This window comes from Arvicola amphibius, chromosome X (genome assembly GCF_903992535.2).
Source record: "Arvicola amphibius chromosome X, mArvAmp1.2, whole genome shotgun sequence".
NCBI classification, from domain to species: Eukaryota; Metazoa; Chordata; class Mammalia; order Rodentia; family Cricetidae; genus Arvicola; species Arvicola amphibius.
Genome location: NC_052065.1, coordinates 32,008,707 through 32,024,046, shown reverse-complemented (window position 1 = coordinate 32,024,046; position 15,340 = coordinate 32,008,707). Strand labels below are relative to the sequence as shown.

General features: G+C 40.1%; 1 pseudogene; it reads right to left on the bottom strand.

Annotated features, from left to right (window-relative positions):
- Positions 1-9,870: 9,870 nt before the first annotated feature.
- Positions 9,871-10,377, bottom strand: LOC119804189 (annotated as a pseudogene).
- Positions 10,378-15,340: the final 4,963 nt, after the last annotated feature.

Sequence of the window (15,340 nt, the reverse complement as noted above, 5' to 3'; positions counted from 1 at the left end):
TGATTTTAGTGGAATGGCTTTGAGATTTTCTCAATTTAATTTGATGTTAGCTGTTGGCTTGCTATATTGCTTTTATTATATTTAGATATGATCTTTGTATCCCTAATCTCTCCAAGACCTTTATTATGAAGGAATATTTAATTTTGTCAAATGGATTTTCTGCATTCAATGAAATGATCATATGTTTTTTTTCTTTCTGTGGATTACATTGATTGACTTTTTATGTTGAACCAGCCCTGAATCTCTGGGATGAAGCCTACTTGGTCATAATGGATAATTTTTTTGATGTGTTCTTGGATTCGGTTTGCCAGAATTTTATTGAGAATTTTTGCATCTATGTTTATGAGTGAGATTAGTCTGTAATTCTTTTTCTTGGTTGAATCTTTATGTGGTTTTGGTATCAGAGTAACTGTAGATTCATCAAAAGAGTTTGGCAGTGAGCCTTCTGTTTCTATTATATGGAACCCTTTGAGAAGTATAGGTATTAGCTCTTCTTGAAAGTTCTGGTAGAATTCTCCACTAAAACTATCTGGCCCTGGGCTTTTTTGGTTCGAAGGTTTTTGATGGGTGGTTCTATCTCCTTGTGGCTTATAGGTCCATTTAAATTGCTCACCTGGTGTTGATTTAATTTTGGTAGGTGGTATCTATCTAAAAATTGTTCATTTCTTTTACATTTTCCAGTTTTTTGGAGTACAGATTTTTGTAGTAGGGCCTAATGGTTTTCTGAATTTCCTTGGTGTTTGTTGTTATGTCCCCCTTTTCATTTCTGATTTTGTTAATTTGGATGCTCTCTCTCTGTCTTTTGATTAGTTTGGATAAGGGTTTGTCAATCTTGTTGATTTTCACAATAAACCAGGTCTTTGTTTTATTGATTCTTTGGATTGTTTTCTGTGTTTCTATTGTGCTGATTTCAGCCCTCAACTTGATTATTTCCTGTCTTCTCCTTTTGGGTGAGTCTGCTTGTTTTTTTTTTCTAGAGCTTTCAGGCACGCTGTTAGGTCATTGATGTGAGCTTTCTCCATTTTCTTTATGTGGACACTTAGTGCTATGAACATTTCTCTTAGCACCGCCTTCATAGTGTCCCATAGATTTGGGTATGTTGTGCCTTGATTTTCATTGAATTCAAGAAAGACTTTAATTTCTTTCTTTATTTCTTACTTGACCCAGGAGTGGTTTAGTAGTTGGCTCTTCAGCTTCCATGAGTTTGTAGGCATTATAGGAGTAGTATTGTGTTTAAATTCTAACTTTACTCCATGGTGTTCTATAATACACAGTGGATTACTTCATTTTTTTGTATCTGTGGATGTTTACTTTGTTACTGAGAATTTGACCAATTTTAGAGAAGGTTCCATGAGGTGCTGAGAAGAAGGTATATTATTTTATGTTTTGGTAGAATGTTCTATAGATGTCTGTTAAGTCCATTTGATTCATTACATCTGTTAGTTCTCCTATTTTATTTTTCTGTTAATTTTCTGTCTTTTGACCTGTCCATTGTTGAGAGAAGAGTGTTGAAATCTCCTACTATTAGTGTGGTGTTTGATGTGCAAGTCAAGTTTCAGTAATATTTCTTTTACATATATGGGTGTTCTTGTATTAAGGGTATAGATAATCAGGATTGAGACTTCATCTTGATTAATTGTTCCTGTTATAAGTATAAAATATCCTTCTCCATCTCTTCTGATTGCTTTTAGTTTGAAATAAATTTTGTTAAATATTAGAATAGCCACACCTGCTTGTTTTTTAGGTCCATTTGACTGGAAAACCTTTTCCCAATCCTTTACTCTGAGGTAGTGTCTGTCTTTGAGGTTTAGGTGCTTTTCCTGTAAACATCACAATGCTGGATCCTGTTTTCATATCCATTCTCTTAACCTGTGATTTTTATAGCTGAATTGAGACCATTGATATTAAGCGATATTAATGACCAGGGGTTGTTAGCTCTGGTTATCTTTCGGTAGTAGTTTGTGTGTTTCCCTTCTTTGGGTTATACTCATGAGGGGTTATCAGATGACTGTGCTATTGTGTGTGTAGTTAGCTTCCTTGGGTTGTTGTTTTCCTTCTCGTACTTTCTTTAAGGCTGGGTTTGTTGCTACGTATTGTTTAAATCTGTTTTTGTCTTTGATAATCTTGTTTTCTCCATCAATGGTGAACGAAAGCTTTGCTTGATATAGTAGTCTGGGCTTGCATCCATGATCTCATAGAGTCTGCAGTAAATCTATCAAAGACGTTCTGGCTTTCATGGTTTCCATTAAGAAGTCAGGTGTAATTCTGGTATATTTTTCCTTATCTGTTACTTGATTGTTTTTTTTCCAGCACTTAATATTCTTTCTTTGTTCTGTATGTTTTGTGTTTTGATTATTATATGGCAAGGGGATGTTTTTTTTCTTTTGATCCAATCTATTTTGATCCAATCTAGATTGATCCAATCTACAAGCTTCTTGTACCTTCATAGGTGTATCTTTCTTTGGTTGGGAAACTTTTCTTCTATAATTTTGTTGAATATATTTTCTGTGCCTTTGAGCTGGAATTCTCCTTCTTTTATCCCTATCATTCTCAGGTCTGGCCTTTTTCATGGTGTCCCAGATTTTCTGAATGTTTTGTGTTAAGAATTTGTTTGATTTAATGTTTTTTTTGACCAATGAGCCGATTTCCTCAATAGACTCTTCAGTGCCTAAGATTCTTTCTTCTCTCTCTTGTATTCTGTTGGATATATTTGTCTCTGTAGTTCCTCTTCATTTACCCAGATTTTCCATATCCAGAGTTCCCTCAGTTTGAGTTTTTTTTATTTCTTCTATTTCAATCTTCAAATCTTGAACTGTTTCCTTCACCTATTTGATTGATTTTTTTTTTGGTCTTCTTGGGTTTCTTTGAGGGATTTATTAATTTTTTCAGCTTTTTTTGTCTTCTCCTCCATTTCTTTAAGGGAGTTTTCCCCTTCCTCTTTAAAGGTCTCCATCATTTTTATAAGTAACATTTAAAGTTGTTTTCTTCTATATCTTCTGGGTTAGGATGATAAAGTCTTCCTAATGTGTGACAGCTGGGTTCTGTTTTTACCATGTTGCTTTTTAGGATGTTGGAGGAGTTCTTGCATTGGTGCCTTCCCATCTCTTCCTTCAACTCTTATCTCTACAAGAATTGGTATCCATGGAGCTTGCAGCGAACGATGCATTGGTGTCAGGGTAGATGGCTGTCTAGGAGACAAGCTCCCTGTTGGCTGCTAGAAATGCTGAAGGCACCTGGGGAGGGGGACTCTGGTCTTTCTCCCACGTGAAGGTTTTAGGGAGTGGGGGTTCAGGGCTCCAGGGCCACTGTTGTCTCACCTCTTATATCCACCAAGTCCCCACTTACTTTTTTATTATCTCTGGGCCTACATAGTTTTCACCCTAATCCTCTACCTTATACAAGTAATGATTAACCCCCAAACCGTGTCCCCAACCACCACGAGGAAAAAGTTTGTTTGGAGGTCTATTTTACTGTTTAGACCAGTATGTTTTTTGTTTTTTTGTTTTTTTTTTCAGTAGGCACTGGATTTTTTAATTTTTTGGTGAGACACATTCTTCACAGTAACTGAGACTGTTTGGACCACATTCATCATGGGTGCCTGCGAGAGGCCCCCTCAAGGAGTTTTTTGATGATATTGGGATGTCTTGTCTGTCTCTTGTTGACCTACATTTATTGGTCCAATGTCGCCCTTTGCCACACCTCCAACATATACCCTAAGGTTGAGTCCTCCTATTTTTGCCATTTCCAGATATGATATTCTTTTTAGGAATTTTTTGTTTACAGTCCTTTCTCAGATATACTATTTTACCACAATGAAAACATTTGGAATTTTTGTGTTTCCTCACAGCACTGGAAATTGTTTTTCCTACCCCAGCTTTAATATTATAGTCAAATGTCTCAACTTTTCTTGTATGTTAGATCCATTTATCCATTGGTGCTGATCTAACCTTTAAAGGCCCAAGGAACTTTTTGTATTTTAATTTGGCATTTTTAAAAGCCAAAGATTTAATTAGTACACATCTATCTATTGGGTCTGTTACTCCTATTTGTACAGCCTTAGTTAATCTTTGTAAAAAGTCACTAAAGGATTTTCTCTGACACGATTTAACCTTATTGTATTATTTATTTATTTATTTTGGGTTTCTGAATCCTGTCCCAAACATTTAATACTGTTGTGCTACATAGGAACAAGATGTGTTTATTGTAAAGAGCCTGATCCTGAGGATCAGAGTAATGGCTCTCACACAGAACTTGATCTTGGGAAATTTTAAGTTCTTTTTATTTGTTTTGTTTTAAAATTTTTAATAGGGTTTTTAAAGAAGTTGTTGTTCCTTTTTTGATGACAGCTGAGATTAATTGAAGCCAATTTTATGGGGTTGCCTTATTTCTTGAAGTCCATGTTTTGACCATTTTCCTATCAAAGGGGATGAATGTATTTTATAATAAATTATTGTTTGTTTAATTTTTTAGATCAGCCATACATATGGGTTTCCTTATATATTTTTGACTACCTTAGGTTACTTGGTACCAGATGGTTTTTTGATGATATTTTGGATAGGCAGTCAGAACTCTGGGTATGCTATCCTCGAGTTTGGTATATACTGATGAGGCTAAATTTTGTCTTTGTGCCTTTTGTTTCTGGTCATTAAATTTAATAATTTTTTCATCTTTTTAAATCTTTTTACCACTGTCTTTCATAAAGTCTGGATCTCCTGTCCAGTGTTTTGTTTTAATGTCCTTATTGAGGATTTTAAGGTAAGAACTCTGTCTAGTAAAGGTAACGTCTCATCCTTGGATGTAATTTTTATAGTGTACATATTGCCTTTTTAGAGAGACATTTTATTTGTCAATTTATTTAACTGTTTAACAGATTTTGATTAATAAATTTACCAGCATGAATGTTTTTGGACAATGTCTCAGCACCTTCTGTCATTGACTGGGTTTTGACCATCAAATTGATTGTATTTTTTTTAGAGTGCTGATTTTTTTCTATTTGTTGGTCATTATTAGTCTATAAAGACTATATTATTTTTTAAAGTACCTCATTCTTGGCTCTATTATTACACCATGTTTTTAAGAAGAAAATATGAAGGAAAAAGCTCACCCTCAGAACCAAATAGAGGGATGTAAAAGGGAATCACATAAGCCTTACATAATATCATCCATGATATAAGTAAAAAAAACAAACTGTTGAACTCTTGTACTGTTATCTGTGATCTTGTTGTTTAAATTATAAATTATACATTTGACTTTATAAATCTCACCTGTAACAAGTTGGAGTAGGAGAAATAACTGTTATAGACTGTGCACCTACGGAGATCCCTGACTGGTCAGCAGCTGTGCATGGACAGCAAGGCTAGACTCAGTCAGTAATTAACTGGACAAGAATAGACTTGGGGGACTGGGAATGTATCTCAGTGATAGAGTGACTATCTAGCATAGACAAAACCCTGGGTTCCAACTCTAGCACTGAAAATAAAAGAATCAGCTGACTGAGGTCAATTTTTTGCTTCAAGATGGAAATAAGCTTGTGATTTAATTTCATACCAGAAGCTTTCTCATAGGCTGACTAAAGATTCTAGCTTCCACTGATCTCCTCAGATCAACAAATTGCTCCTGCAAGAATCTAACCTTTTGGACTTTTCTAGAGAAACCAATATGATATTATAAAATATAAATTTAGTCTACCTCTCATATAGTGACACAAAGAACCTAAAATCTTAAGACTCTTCAAATGGCATATTGTATGCTAATGATCAACCTTGATTAACTTGGACCATGGCTGACAGCCTTTTGGTAGTTTCCTGATGAAGGTAGTGCCTCACAGAAAAAAAAAAGCAATGAATACAGAATTGAGATTTTGGGCTCCAGGAAGTGAAAAGGAGCAGTTTGATGTCAGCATAATGTAGACATACTTGCAAGTCTAATAGCAAGAAGTGAAAGTAAGCAACTAAGCAATGGTTCTTTTTTCCTCATATCTCTATATATCTAAGCCACCAATTAAAAAATTCCATCACCTCTAAGGTAGTCTTTTCCTTTCATTTAGATCTTCCTGGAAAACCTTCGCAGACTGCACAGGGATGTGTCTCTTAGTTGATTCTAGATCCTCTCAATTGGATCATCAACATTAAACATCACAACATTACCCCCATTACTACTATCAATTTTCTGTATTAGTTATATTGTTTTGTGACCAAATGCCTAACATGAGGCAATTTAAAGGAAGATGGGATATTTGTGCTTACTGTTTCAAGAGATACTATTACTGTGTTCCTGGAAGAACTTGTCAGCCACTCCAAACTCTATTCATAATGGTTTCCCAGAGTGAAAGATGATAATCAGCCCATGTGTCAGCCAATAGTCCTGACAACAGCCTGAAAACTGAATGGATGATAATGAAACATGTACAAGGTTCAGTCACAGGACTCAGACTCCATCTTGTCCATGAAGAAATGAGGAGACAGAAAGATCCACGCTGTTGTCAGATGTGTGAGAGATTAAAAGAAGTCTTCACCCTGCAAAAAGGATAGTCAAGGAGACCTTCCCACTGCAGCTACTCTGGGATCTTGCATCACATTTTTATTAATCCATTTCATTGGTGCTGTGACTCAGAAGACTCTCCCACCCCAAGCCCCTCTTTCGGCATTGGGAATCAGAACCAGGTATTTTTTTTTCCACAACAACCATGTATTCCATATGCCTGAGCGTGATTTCTACAGCATGATTTCTACACACACCACTGGCTACATTTGGTGAGTTTCCCCCCATTCTGGTCAGCTTAACTATTTCTCTGAATCTGAGGAATTGACCAGTGAGCTCCCGGCAATCTTATGGTGTTCCAAGAAACGTAGGGGCAGCCCTCAACCACGGATGCTTGAGTCCTTAGCTGACATTCATCTCTGAATTGCTTTCCTTAGCTAAAATTGTGTCGGACTGACCAAGGGTCAGTCCTCCCACACTAGCACTGCACACTCTGTGCAGTGCATTCATCTGGGGGCCCAGGGTACCTCAGTTTTTCTTTCCCTTTTTTCTTTTCCTTTCCTTTCCTTTCCTTTCCTTTCCTTTCCTTTCCTTTCCTTTCCTTTCCTTCACCATGAAAGGCCGCTTGGGGTGGCCTGGACTGATGCAGGGTCAATCCTTCTGTGCTAGCACTGCACACTCTGTGTGGTGCATTCGATTGGGGGCACAAAGTCCCTCAGTTTTTCTCTCATTTTTTTCATTTTCTTTTCTTTTTTCCCCTGCTGTGTTGCTTGTTTTTGTTTGTGTTTTGGCAAAGGCTCTCAGAGGTCTTGTGGTGTTGCCATTTCATGAGTTTTCATGGTTTCAGCTATTGGTAGCAAGCCATATATGTCCATCCCCCCTTTTAGAGGCCCTAAAACCACAGGCCTTAATGCTCCTACCCTTATTCTGCCAGTGTCCCACCAGCTCCACTTTTATTTGAGCTTTCTAACTACAGTCAGTGGGAGCTTTCTAACTACTGTCAGTGCATAGGCAAATGACCTCTCCCACCACTACCACTGCCAACAACATTGGTCGGATCCATGAGGCAGCTGTTTTCAATTCCAGCCTTTTACTCCCTGCCAGGGCTTGTGGCATGGTGGCTCAGCAACAGGGTGGATCATGCCTCTAGGTTTCTCTTATTATTGACCTTAAAATCCCTGCAACTCAAACATTATGACTTTTCCATATAACATGTGACCACTGCCATTTTGACTGAAGTCAGGTGACTTCACTGCCATCTTAACTGAATGGCTTTTCCATACAAGATATGACCACTGCCATTTTGACTGCAGTCAAGTGACCTTACCACCATCTTAACTGAGGTCATATTACCTTACCACCATGTTAACTAAAGTCAGATGACTTCACCGCCATCTTAACTGAGTGTCTTTTCCATACAACATGTGACTACTGCCATTTTGACTGAAGTCAGGTGACTTCATCACCAACTTAACTAGAGCCAAGTCAGGTGATCAAGTACTACCATCTTTACTGAAGTATACCCTGCCTGCTCCCCCAGTTTACTTATGTTTTTTCTCTAAATTCCTCTTGCTGACTCTATTGTGTGTGTGTTTTGTGCAGTGGCATGCATTTGGTAGGGCCACCAAGAGCATCTACTTCACCCAATTCCTGTTCATTCTGTGTATGTGTGTGTGTTTTTATCATACATGTAACTTAAATGCACCTATTTTTACTGTTAAATGTTATGTCTGTTCATTGCATCTCATTTCAGACTACAAAACAATAAGTCTCATGTTTTAAACTGGTATGTACTTTTAAGTCTCTTACAAAAATACCACCACCCTCCCTCTCCAGTCTTAAGAGAAGTCAGGGTGCCCTGACCTGTGGGAAGTCCAAGGCCCTCCCCCCTCCATCCAGGTCTAGGAAGGTATGCATCCAAACAAACTAGGCTCCCCAAAAGCCAGTACATGCAGTAGACTCAAAACCCTGTGCCATTTTCATTGGATTCTCAGTCAGCCCTCATTGTCAGCCACATTCAGAAAGTCCGGTTTGATCACATGCTCCATCAGTCCCAGTCCAGCTGGCCTTGGTGAGCTCCCATTAGATCAGTCCCACCATCTCCGTGGGTGGATGCACCCCTCACAGTCCTGACTTCCTTGCTCATGTTCTCCCTCCCTCTGCTTTTCATCTGGATGTTGGGAGCTCAGTCTAGTGCTCCAATGTGGGTCTCCGTATCTATCTCCATCCATCACCAGATGAAGGTTCTATGATGATATCCAAGATATTCATTAGTTTGGCTATGGGATAAGGCCAGTTCAGGCACCCTCTCCTCTGCTGCCCAAGGACCTATTTGGGGACATCTCCTTGGACATCTGGGAACCCCTCTAGAATCAAGTCTCTTGTCAACCCTAAAATGGCTCCCTTAATAAAGATATCTTCTTCCCTGATCCCATATTCACCTTTCCTCCATCTCAACCATCCCATTCCCCCAAGCTCTCCCCAATCCTCCCCTTCTCCCTTCTCTCTTCCCATCTACCCTTCCCCCTAACCCATCCCCACCCCCCTGCTCCCAAATTTTGTCCAGCAATCTTGTCTACTTCCAATATCCAGGAGGATAAATAGATGTTTTTCTTTAGGTTCACCTTATTTAGCTTCTCTAGGATCATGAATTATAGGCTCAATGTTCTTTGTTTTTAGCTAGAATACACGTATGAGTGAGTACATACCATATTCATCTTTTTGGGTCTGGGTTATCTCACTCAGTAAAGTGTTTTCTATTTCCATCCATTTGCATGCAAAATTCAAGATGTCATTGTTTTTTACCATTTAGTAAAATTCTACAGTGTGCCATACCTTCTTTATCCATTCTTCTATTAAGGGGCATCTAAGTTGTTTCCAGGTTCTGGCTATTACAAATAGTACTGTTATGAACATAGTTGAACAAATGCTTTCATAGTATGATTGGGCATCTCTTGGGTATATTCCCAAAAGTGGAATTGCTGGATCCTGAGGTAGGTTTACTCCCAGTTTCATGAGAAGCTGTCACACTGATTTCCAAAGTGGTAAATTATGTATATGCATATGTTTGGAGCATATCCATTATGTTGAACTTTCAGCACTAGGAATGAGTGTGTGTTATGTAATATGAACACCTAGTAGAAACTCATAATGCATAAGAGTAGAAACACAAACATTCAAGCAATGTTGTCAAATAAGCAATGCAAATTCTTTTAGTGAATATTTATTTCTTGTTGAAATATTGATAAAGCATTTAATATTTTTATTTCTGTTCACAATAAGCAAACTGAAATATTAAGTCTTGTTATACTTTGACAATTGTCAAGAACAACTATAATAAAAACAGCAAACACAGAAATGTTTACTGATCCAGGTCATAACAGGGAGTGGTCAGCTTACCCTCACATGGCTTGGCAGCCACTTGTAATTGCTGGTACTAAATAGAGAAGTGGAATTCTCAGTTATGTATTTAGGAAAATCATGCAGCTACCTAGACACTCACATAAGACTATGCCTACTAAGGAGGGAATGGGTCAATACAGTCCCAATTTGAGTAAATAATTGTAAGAGGTATGGAGCCCCATAAACCTGAGACATTGGAATATGAGGATAAGCCAGGTGGATTTCAGCAAAATGGGGCTTTTCAAACTAGCAGAGCAGCTGGGTGCCCAGCATCTTGTTGAAATATTCTCTTATTCCATATACAAGTTCATCAACAGAATATTCCCTATTATCAGCCTTTCCCTGTGATTTTGCAAAAGTGACATACTCCGCGAGAATAGTATCTACATTCTTCTCAGCAGGGAGTTGGAATAACTGCTTATGCTTGTTTATCAGTTCCCAGTCCTCAACAAGACATGGCTTAAGTTCATCAGGCTACTTCAATTCAACTCCCATTCTCACCTAACCTGCCTGTACAAATTGACCAGTGGTGACAGTCCCAGCCACATTCTCGCAAGGAATCTGTGATACTGTGCTGGTAAAACTTACAACTCTGTTTTCTCGAATATTCTTCATGTTCTTTGGCACTAACATGTTAGGTGTAGATCCTGGAGAAGATGGTTTCTCCACAGGAAAGTTTTTTTTTTTCCATGGAGTGATGACCTTTTGCCACAGGGTACTGGCTCTCTACTCTGTTACCTTTCTTAGGAGTGTAGCTGCTTTGGGAAGACTGACATCTCTCCTTAGATTGAACTTTTTCAAAACAGATGACTTTCTTTTCCACCTGACCTTTCTCAGCAGAGAGTTCTCTCTCTGCAGGGCATCTTTTCTCAACAATGTGACATCTCTCCCCTGTGTGTACTTTCTCTGCAGAGCAGTCACTCTGGGAAGATAGACTTTTCTCTGCAGGACGACTTGTTTGGGGAGGGCAGCTTCCCAGGGCAGATAGATGTTTCTCTGCATGTTGGCTTTTCTTTGGAGGCGTATGTCTCCCTGTGGGATCATCTTTCCCTGCAGAGGGTTCTCTCTGCACATAGTTACCCCTTTCCAGTGAGCGACCCTCCTCTGAAGGGCAGATTTTTTTGGAGCCTGACCTCTTCCTGTGGGGCAATCTTTTGCTGCAAAGGATCCTCTCTCTGCATAGTTGGCCCTTTCAATTGAATGACCCTCTTTTCTGGGAAACGGTCCTCTCTTTTCAGGAATACACTTCTCTGATAAATGACTCCCTTTGGCCCAGTAGGTTTTGATGGGCTGACCACTCCCTGCAGGGCGATCTTCACCTGCAAAGGGTCTTCTTGCTGCTGAGCTACCCCTTTCATCTGAGGGACCTTGCAGTGCAGGGAGGCTTTTTTTCTGAGGGTGACCTCTCCCTGCAGGGCGATCTTCACATGCAGAGGGTCCTCTTGCAGCCACATTACCCCACTTGAATGAGTAACTCTCCTCTTCAGGATAACTTTTTCTGAGGCGACACCTCCTTGTAAGGCAATCTTTCCCAGGAGAGGGTCCTGTATTTGCAGAGATACCCTTCTTGGATGAATGATGGTCATCATTATGTTGGCTATTAATGGAGTGAACACTCCCTGCAGGATGATCTTCACCTACAAAGGGTCTTCTTGCTGCTGAGTTAGCCCTGTCAACTGACAGACCCTCCTCTTCAGGGTGGCTTTTCTTCTGAGGGTGACCTCTCCCTGTGGGGCAATCTTTTCCAGGAGATGGTCTTCTATTTACAGAGTTATCTTTCTTAGATGAATGACTCTCCTCTGCAGGGCAGCTTTTGATGAGGTGACCTCTCCCTGCAAGGTGATCTTCACTTGTAGAGAGTCCTCTTGCTGCCACGTTACCCCACTTGAATGAGTAACCCTCCTCTTCAGGATAACTTTTTCTGAGGCGACACCTCCTTGTAAGGCAATCTTTCCCAGGAGAGGGTCCTGTATTTGCAGAGATACCCTTCTTGGATGAATGATGGTCATCATTATGTTGGCTATTAATGGAGTGAACACTCCCTGCAGGATGATCTTCACCTACAAAGGGTCTTCTTGCTGCTGAGTTAGCCCTGTCAACTGACAGACCCTCCTCTTCAGGGTGGCTTTTCTTCTGAGGGTGACCTCTCCCTGTGGGGCGATCTTTTCCAGGAGATGGTCTTCTATTTACAGAGTTATCTTTCTTAGATGAATGACTCTCCTCTGCAGGGCAGCTTTTGATGAGGTGACCTCTCCCTGCAAGGTGATCTTCACTTGTAGAGAGTCCTCTTGCTGCCACGTTACCCCACTTGAATGAGTAACCCTCCTCTTCAGGATAAGTTTTTCTGAGGCAAAGCCTCCTTGTACAGCGATCTTTCCCATGAGAGGGTCCTCTTTTTTCAGAGTTACCCTTCTGAGATAAATGGCCCTCCTCTGCAGGGCTGGTTTTGATGGGACGACCTCTCCCAGCAGGGCACTCTTCACCTGCAGAGCTTCCTCTCGCTATGGAGTTACCCCATTTCACTGAGCGACTCTCAGCAAGGTGACATTTCATGCATTGACCTCTCCCTGCAGGGCGAATTTTACGTGCAGAGGGTCCTCTCTTCTCAGAGATACCCCGCTCAAATGAGTAACCCGCTTTTTCAAGGTACCTTTTTCTAAGGCAAAGCCTTCTTGTGCGGCGATCTTTTACAGGACATGGTTCTGTCTTAACAGAGTTACCCTTCTCAGGTGAAGGACTCTCCTTTTCAAGGAGGCTTTTGATGGAGCGACCACTATCTGCAGGGCAATCTTCATGTGCAGAGGGTTCTCTCTCCTCAGAGTTACCCCACTCAAATGAGTAACCCTCTTCTACAGGGTACCTTTTTCTAAAGTGATGCTTCCCTGGGTGGCAATTTTTCCCAGGAAAGGGTTCGCTCCTTGCAGAATTACCCTTCTTGGATAAATGACCGTCCTTTGCAGGGTAGCTTTTGAAGAGGGTGCTAGTCTTCTCTGGTGAGCGACCCTTTCCTGCCAGGTGACTTTTTTCAGCTGGCTGAACTCTTCCTATGGGGTGACCTTTCTTCTCTCTGGAGAGTCCTCTCTTCACAGAATGGCCTCTCTCTAGCTGATGATTGCCCTCTGCAGAAATAAATTTCTTGACTGAGGGGTCTTTCTCTTCAGGGTGATGGTTCTCAGTAGAGCGACCTCTCCCATTAAAGTAACCTTCCTCAGTAGATGCACTCTTCTTGGTAGAAAGTCCTTTCTTTGCAGGTTGACCTCTCATGATAGGGCGGCCTCTCTCAGCCAAACCACATTCCTCTGTAGAGTGACGTTTTTCTGTTAGACAGTTTTTATTGATAAGGTGACTTCTCTGTGTGGGAAGATCTTTCTCCAGAGAGAGATGCTTCTCAGATGAATGTCTTTTCTCAGAGAAGTGACGCTTCTTCCCAGGGAGGTGCCTGTCAGAGGGGGACTTTCCGACAGAGGAAAATTTCCCTATAGTACGACATTTTTCAAGAGAATGGTATTTCCTGGCGGAGGAACTCTTCGCTGTAGCACGATGTTTCTCAGCTAACAAAAGCTTCTCGGGCAAGGTGCTCTTAACTGTAGTGCAGTGCTTCCCAGCAGTGGGATTTTTACCCGCAATGTGATACTTCTTGGGGGACGGATTTTTCTCTGTTCTTCGGGTTTTCTCATGGGAGCGACCTCTCTCCACCGAGCGACTTTTTGTGGCAGGGCAACCCTGTGGTCTACCTGGAAGAGCTGGTTGGCGATTCCTCAGCTTGGCTGACTTTTGTTCTGAGGAGTGATTTCTTACCTTTCTGGCCTCCCTGTAGCTTGGTGTCTGCTTCTCAAAGTCATCTCCTTCCCCAAAATGTTGGTCATGAACATGAAGTCCTTTCTTTCTGGAACTCATTTAAGTAATACTAGTGAAGTCCCAGATTTTCTAGCATTATCTGGGAAAATGGCCTGGGCACACATCCCAGAAGTCTCTTGTCTGAATTAGCTCTACAACCAGGATCAAATCTCCTGATTGTTTACCAAATTTAGCTCTTATTTAAGGATGGTAGAGGAGCCGCACTCTGCTTGTCTAACCGCCAGCACAAACTGAGGTTTCTCTGGAAACTATCTGTACACAAACGTCATCTTGGGGGCGGGCTTATGCCCTCAGCCAATCAGTAGTCATATGTAAATTATACTATGTTCCATAGCCAAATGATTGGATTACCACTCTGATGTCATAGTGGTGGCATGTGGGGCGGGGGAGGGGGCGTGGAGGGAGTCTTCCCTTACTTTTTTTTAAAAGACCAGGTTGTCTTTAAGCACACAAAGATCCCCAAGCTAATGCCTCTCTAGTGCTGGCATTAAAAGCCTGCATGCCTTGCTCATCCTTCTTGATTAATGTGACTTTCTTCCTCTGACTCTTCTATGCCTAAATCACTTGGTCCCTTCTCTTCAATCCTGAGTGCAAGGGTGTGGAGAAGCTCTAAACTTAAGGCCTTGCAGCACATAGGGAGAAAAAGAAAGCGGTGTCATTGCCAGCCTATAGTCACTGAGGAAGAATAGGTCTCTTTACATTCTCCCTTTTTATATTGCCTCCAGATTTGGTACACTTCTGAACATGACAACGACTTCATTTCCATTCACCCTGAGAATGTAAGGATGATAAATTAATCTATTAAACTGTGTATCTCAAAAAATAATCAGATAGACTAAAAGTTAAAAAAAAACTGAGAAAAGATACAAGATATAAATTTCAAGCCTAAGAAAGCTAGAGTGTCAATGTAAGTATCCAACAGAATACACTTTAAAACAAAAACATTACAGGATAAAGAATGCTGTCTAATGATAAAAAGTTTGATTGTAATAGGAATTTGATCACAATCACGAACATGATCATCTAAGAACAGACAAAGTATATGAAGCAAAATGTCACAGAGATATAATAGACAATTCAAAATACTAACTGGAGATTTCAGTAACTACTTTCAGTAGTGGTTAGGACACTAGAGAGTATTTAACTGTGAGATAGAAGACTCTAACAACACTAAGACTCAAATAGTCCTAGAAATACATCTACTCTACAATCCACCCAAGAGTAGCAGAGCAGACATTCTTCTCAGGTGAATGTAGAACATTCTCCATGTCAGATCATACACTGGCAAGAAGAAAAAGAAAAGTGTAGAATTAAGTACACACTTTAACCACAATGGAATGAAGTTAGAAATTGATAGCAAGGAAATTTATGAAAATAAGAATCTGTCGAAACTAAATAGTATAACAATGTGTAAAAGAAGAAATTAAAAAGGGAAACTAGAATATATATTGAAAACGCCACAAATGGTAGTGAAGGTCTACAATCCCAGCCACTTGAACTGCTAAGGCAGGATAATTGAAAGTTCAACTATAGAGAAAATATGATGGAAATAAAAAAATGGAAATGAAGACAAAATATATAAATATCTATAAGACATTAC